The sequence below is a fragment of the Pongo abelii genome, chromosome 23 (genome assembly GCF_028885655.2).
Source record: "Pongo abelii isolate AG06213 chromosome 23, NHGRI_mPonAbe1-v2.0_pri, whole genome shotgun sequence".
NCBI classification, from domain to species: Eukaryota; Metazoa; Chordata; class Mammalia; order Primates; family Hominidae; genus Pongo; species Pongo abelii.
In genome coordinates, this window is record NC_085929.1 from 27,851,917 (window position 1) to 27,859,043 (window position 7,127).

Consider the following 7,127-nt stretch of genomic DNA (forward strand, 5'->3'; position numbering starts at 1 on the left):
CTCAGGCTAGGGTGCTGTGGGCGGTGAGAAGCAGGGGTGGGTGCTGGACGGGCAGCCTCTCCCCCATCACAAGGCCCCAGAGGAAGGGGAGTTGCTTGGCACCACGGGTGGGGCAGCCTGGGCCAAGGGCAGCTCCAATGTCAGGTGCCCCTGCCCCCTCAGCCGCACAGATGGAGCGTGCTTGGTGGCTGACGTCATTGAGCCTGGCTGATGGAGCACATGCCAGGTCCATGGGTCTGGACATAGCCCCTGTGGGGACAGTTGCTCTCAGGCCCCCCACCCCAATCAGGCTGCCCGGGCAGCCTCCAGGAGGAGGCTGAGGATGAGGGACCCTGTTCCTACCCCTGGTGGGTGGCAGGACAGGAAGGCCCTGAAGGAGAGTTGGGTGGGTCAGGCCTGGCCTCAAGGCCCAGTGGGGGCTGTATGCACCCTCACACCGCTGCTGGTGGTCACACTAGACCCCACATGCGTGTCCGGGGCACCCCCACTTACACCATGCCCACACCCCAAACACAGGCCGTGGTGGGTCTGCATGTCCCTGCACCCATGTATGCATACACGCATGCACACACAGCAGGGCAGGGAACACATGTCCACATACATGCACGCACCATGGGCTCGAGAGCAGCACACGCATCCAGGCAAAAATATGCACAGGCAGAAATATGCACAGGCACGCTTTCCCACGGCCTGGGCCGAAGAGGACTCAGAAACAAAAGGGAAGGGCCACGTGGCCAGGAAGCCTTCCCAGGAAAGGGCCCCCTCCCCGCCAGGGCAGTGGCTGGGGAGGGGGAGAGGGAGAAAAACAGTGACGTGGGGGAGGGTGTGGGGGAGCGTTGCTGGTGAAGCCAGATGGTCGTGGGGGCGGCCGGGGCTCCAGAAGCCTGCGGGGAGGAGAAGGAGGGAGAAGAAGCGGGGAGGACGCGCTTAGCAGCCAAGGCCCCAGCTCCTCCGCCGGCTTCTCTGTGCCTGTGCTGCGGCCCAAGGCGGGAGCTCAGACCCCTCCCATCAAGCACAGGGCAGAGCCAGGATGCAGTGGTCCTGTCTGGCCTGTACGCTCCTCAGGGTCCTCCCACATGCACTGTCTCTTCTGAGAGACCCTGTGCCTGTGCCCACAGGTGCTGAGGCCGCCCATGTGGCTGTGCACACCTCCACCTGCAGTTTGCCCCTCTGCTCACCTGAGCTCCAGGGCCGGCAGCCTTGCCCCAGGGCTGGGGGCAGCTCAGGCAGGGCAGCCCTGTGGGGGTGGGGTGCTGTTTGCTCAGGGCTCCCTCTGCAGCCCCTCTGGGCCCAGGAGACCCTTGGCAGCCCCAGCAGAGGCCTCTCCGTGGACGGCCTAATGTCAAAATGTTGTGCAGTCTCTGTCCTGTGCCTGGAGCCCCACCATCAGCACCCCTGGCACCCCCAGTCTTTGCGACCCCACAGCCAGGCCCAGGATTCTGCCAGGCTGTGCCTGGGCACTGGCATAGGCAGGGTTTTATTAATCCAGTTTTTCTCACAAGTGGCCCCTGTCATGCCTGAGAAGATACAGCTAAACTGCTAGATCTGGGGTAGCACTCTCAGCTGAGGCTGGGGGCTCCTTGCAGTCAGAGCCAGGAAACCAAAGCCACCCATTTCCAAAGAGCCTTGAGCCCCACCTGAGTGATCCACCTGCAGTGGATGCAGGCACCCTCAGTGGCTTGTGGAAGGACAGCAGGTCCCGCCTCAGCTTGCACACCTCCCAGGACAAGGAGTTCATTACCTCTGCTGGGCCCACTCCTAACTAAGAAGCAGGCACCTGTTGCCCTCAGGCCAGCTTCGGGGCTGACTGTCACCACCAGCTGCCCTCAGGGCTCTGCACCCTCCCCTCCAGGCCGCAGTGGAGGCCTGTGCAGTGGCAGGGGTGGGGAGTTGGGCACAGTCCAACCAGACCTGAGGAGGGGATGAGAGGATCCGGAAGGAAGTGGATGAGTTTTAAGTTGGACTCAGCAGGATGCATGGACGCTCCCATGGGGTGGAGGCGGCAGGCAGGGCTCCCAGGCGTCCGCCCTGAGCAGCCGGCACGGGGCGCCCGTCCCTGAGGTGGGGGCGCCGAGAGGAGCGGCCGCTTTGTCGAGGCCCAGGAGACATCTGGGCGGGGGTGTCGCGTGGGCTGTGCAGGCTGAGCTCAGCAGAGGGGCCCGGCTGGAGGACACATTTGGGAGTCGTGAGCACTTGGGTGATATTTACAGCCCAGGAAGAGATGAGCTCACCGGCCGGCCGCTGCTGACGAGGGGCCCGGAGTGGGTGGGGCATTGGGCCAGGGCCCAGGGACTCAGCTCCTTCCCGCGCCAACCCTGGCACTCCCCAGCTCTACCTGATCAGCCCTGGCCGGCTGGGCCCCTGAGGTCAGGTGCTGGACCAGGCAGGGGTTGGGGGCGGCAGCTGGTGTCCAGCCTTGATCACCCAGACCCCAGAGCAGGTGCAGAAAGCTAATTAAAGCTGCGTGAATCAGCCTTGAGTGTATCAAATCCTGGCCCCCACCCCATGCGGGCTGCTGATCTACCACAGACTCTCCTGGCCAGCCCCAGGGCGCCCTGTGGACCAAATCCTTCACAGCTCATGGGCCTGTCCCTGTGTTGAAGGCCCAGCCAGAGCAGCACCACCCAGCACAATTGGTGGAGGTGACAGCTGGGGCTGGGCTTACCACCAGGTGGCTGTAGCCGACCTGGATGGGGGATAGGGGCAAGCAACCCTCAGATGTCGGGCCCAGGCTGGGCTGCTCCCGGGGATTCCTCTCAGCCACCCCGACTCCACCCCTGCGGCCCTGGGGGCTGAGCTGCACCAGAGCTGACCTGCACACCTGTCTGCCCAGGGCTGCAGGGGTGGCCCTGTCCTTGGATAGGAGCTCCTGCCCCCTGTTTATCTGGCTGCCCAGGGCTTTGCATAGTAATTGGGAGAACTATTTTTTCATCCTTAAATTAGTTCTGAAATAATAGAAGCTGCCAAATGTTCAGCAGCCGATGGTAAACTAACGTCCAGTGAGACCGAGAACACGCCGGAAACAAGTTGAGAGGGAGGCAAGTGTTTGTGGTGTGAGCTGGGGCCCGGGGCGAACCACTGCGGCGGCGGCAGGGGTGGGGGCTCCTCACTGCCAGGCTGCCTGCAGCTCGAAGCCTCCGTGGGGTGGGATGGGCACCTCACACTCACATCTCCATAGGAAGTCACTGCCAATGTCCCCAGGGCACAGATGAGGAAATGGAGGCCCAGAGACATGAAGCAACATGTCAGGCAGGATTGGGCCCAAGGCCACGCAGGAGCAGACCCTTCGCTGCCAACTGTGTTTGTGCTCCAGAGTGCTGCGCTGCTTCTCCATCCTAGTGCCCGGGGACATCACAAGACCCTGGGTGTCAGTTCCCTCCACTGTGCCAGTCGGCCTAGGGATGTCACTCGGGGTGGTACCCTGAGCTGCGGCACCTCTGTGACTGAGGCAGCTGTGTGTCTGGTCAGCTGGCCTTCGGGCCGCCTCCGGCCACAGTGAGGAGGCCCAGCCCTCAACTCAATTTGCCCCACGGTGCCGGCCTTGTGGCCACCCTCATGCCCAGATTTCTCACTGGTGGCCTTGGCCTCGGAACTGCCTGGACCCCAGCTGGCTCCTTTCCCACCCTGCTCCGGGCTAGGCCGCTCCAGAGCCCTGCCCTGCAGCCCAGCGCCTGTGTACACCACAGCCTGGGCTTGGCAGGGCTCCCCACATGAGGCCTGGGTGGGAAAAGGGCAATGGCCACTGTCAGCAAAGGGTGTATCTCAGCCCACCCACCCAGGCACAGTGGCTCAAGGACCCCATTATGCCAAGGCCTTGGAGAGTGGCTGTGATGGGCTGAGCCCAGTGGCCCCCCCGGAGCCCCACTCCTGTTGGGAGGGTGCATGTGTCGGGGCCCAGGGCTCCCCAGCAGCTGGCCTGACCCGAAGTGCCAATCCCAGGTCTAGAGGCGGAGCTCCAAGCTCCATGGAGGAGGCCGTGGGACTTCTCTGGTTGGTCAGGCTTCTCCAGGGCTGGGGCCTGGTGCTACTGTCTTTTCCTGGGGGAGGTGGGGCTCTGCCAGGGCACACCTCTCCAGAAGCCCCTTCCAGGTAGGTTGCACTCCCCACCCGCCTCTGTGCTGCAGGAAGTCCTGCTCCCAGGGGCAGGGGACCCTTGCCAGGCCAAGCCTGGAGTCCTGAGCCAGTGGGTGGAGGAACAGGCACCTGTCCAGCCTCGTCTCTCCTATTGCTCCCAATCCCCAGCCCCCAGCCCCAGAACTCCTTAGGATCTTCTTCTTGGTCCTTCCGCTTTGCTCAATATTCAGTTCTGACACTACTCCCTTCTCCAAGAAGCTCTCCCTGATCCTCCAGGCTGGTCCTCACCCAGCCAGCTGGTCATGGAGTGGATCCACAGTGCCCAGACCCGCATGGCCAGAGCCAGGGGCAGGTCACTATCCCTCAATAGCCCTCTGCTTTTGTGCCTGTTTTGAGGAATGAGTTAAACCCTCATGGAGGAAGAGGTCCCTGCTTGGGCCCAGCCCTGGAGGAGCTCACAGAGGGACATGATGGCTGAGGCCTCCACGGAAAGGCCAGACAGGGTGCTTCTGCCACACAGTCCCAAAGCTGAGGCCGAGGCTGTCCCTCCCTCCAACTGTCCCCACCCACAACCTGTCTTCTTGGATTCAGACCACAGGACCAAGCTCGCGCCTGGTTCCCCAGGCCCCAGAAAGCGAAGGGAGCCCCCCCAGGCCACACAGTAAGCAGTGGAACCAGGCTGGGCCAGGCTGGCTGCCTGGACCCCCCTCACGCCCTGTGGGCCCCCCAGAGCTGGCCTAAGGACTCCTGACTCTGACCTCAGTGGAGGAGCACCCAGCCTGACATTCTGAGAGCTGCACAGGCAGCACTTCCTTGGCACCAACAGCAGATTGCGTGCGGGGTCAGCACAGGCCTGCTGACCAGGGGCAGGGCCAGGCTCACAGCCACCAGGGCGCAGGAAAGGCTCGGCAGGAGTCCTGCCCTCCCAGCCTGTGCTGTGGCTGGGCTCCTTCTCTTTCTGACCAGTTCGCCGTGCATTTATTAGGCACCTGCTGTGTGCTGGTGAAACAGGAAAGGTCCCCTTGTTCCCCTCACAGGACATGCAATGGGGATGTGGCTTGCTTCAGTGCCCTGCTGCTCAAATCTCTAGGGGAACATACAGACGGACAGGCTGTGGAGCTCCCACCCCATGGCAGTGTCTAGGGGTGAATGTTTATAGCTGAAGCCCCAGTGAGCTTGTTACAGGGTGCTCTTTTAGTTTTGCTGTTCTAGTTTAACTCTATCGGTGGCTTCTGTTACTCAGCTCAGGTAAACCCCAGTTAGAGCCCTGCCTTATCGCAAGGACAGAGGGCTTTCTGCATCGAAGGTTCTTGCCTTGGTGTAAGAATTGGACTACATGTGGGCTCGGAGAATGAGTGCAAGGTTTTATTGAGTGGAGGTAGCAGATAGGGGAAGGCAGAAGGAGATGGAGTGGGAAGGTTTTCACCTGGAGTCGGACCCGGGCTCTCCTCCAGCTGCCCCAGCCAAACTCCAGGTCATTCTGCTGCCGGTTGGTAGCCTGCCGGCGTGCCGGTGCCCGTCAGTGCGTTCCTCTCGACGTCTAGCTGCCTGAGTGCTCCTCTGCCAATCCGCTCCTCTCCACGTCCAGCAGCTTGTGTGTGCCTGCTAGGGTCTCGGGGGTTTTTATAGTCATAGGATGGGGGTGTGGCAGGCCAGGGTGGTCTTGGGAAATGCAAAGATGCCTGTCCTTACCTAGGTCTGTGGGATGGAGCCCCAGCCAGGGACCACACCCTCCTCTACCCAGCACTTCCCCTTTTCCCTATCATTCATTTAAAGGGACCAAGCTCTTCCTTTCCCAACACTCCCGTATCACCGCAACAAACCCATGCGCCTCCTTCCTAGAGGTTGCTGCTGAAGCTGCAGGCATCACCCCCTGGGTGAGACAGGGCCCTGCCTGGGCCTGGGCTGCTGCAGGGCCACGTGGATGCGGGGAGGCCATGTTTTGGAAGCCTGAGGGAGGATCCGCACTTTGTCCCTGCACATGGCCCAGCCTCAGACACTAGACAAAGTGAGGGGCAGAAAATGGCCCCTTCTGCTGATGCAGTGCGCCTGGCCCGGCCCACAACGAGCCTCTCCTGCCGGGGCAGCCTCCACAGGAAGGGCCAATTAAACCCACCACCGACCGGCCTAGCCAACACCGGGGAACAGGAGGCCTCCGATTTGTCTTCACAAAGGGCTGTGCAGAGATTTATGGGCAATAAATGAACATCCATCTCGAGGCGGGCAGAGGAAGAGCGGCAGGGCCGGCAGGGCCGGCAGGGCGGGGGCAGCCCCCTCTGATCATGGCGCGGAAGCCGCATTAATGACGCTCACCAAGGAGAGACAAGGCTGAGGCTGGCAGGGCCACTCACCAAGGAAGGAGAAAAATAAATGCGAGCAATTAGGGAATGATGAAGACCTTGCAGGGAGAACACCTCGATACACACGGTGAGGCCAGCCTGGCAGAGTCTGGGGACGCCGAGCCAGGGACCTGGCGGAGTAGGGCAACCTACAGGAGGGGCACGGAGACAGCCTGGTGCTGCTGCACAATTATTTTTGAAAAATGACAGAGCAGAGAGAAAGAGTGGAGGCGGGGCAGGGGACTGCAGCCTCCAGGGGTGCCAGGGGTTTCTGGGAGGCAGTCACTGCTACCTTCAGGGGGAGCAGGAGGGTCTTGAGGCCTTGGGAGCCAGGGCCCCAGCCTCTGAAGCCCTCCCTGAGGTCCCTTAGCCAACAGTGGTGGAGCCACAGCCCTACCCCTCTAGGCTCCCCCGAGGCCACTCCAGCCTCCAGCCCCACCCCTCCACCTCAGACTGTAGGGTCTGAGCACCCACGCTGTCCATACCCATCCCTGCATGCCTGTCCGTTCACCCACTCCTTCAACAGACCATCCCCTGCTCCTCTCAACAGGCCCCTCTCTGCAGGGGAACCACGGACAGAGGTCTTCCCATCCCCAGGCCAGGATCATCTGGGCCCCCCACTGCAGCCAAGGACCCCTCCAGATCCTCAGAGGGACAAACTGACCATGAGGCCACGACCAAGCCTGACTTGGGTGGGGACCCAGCCTGGGGCAG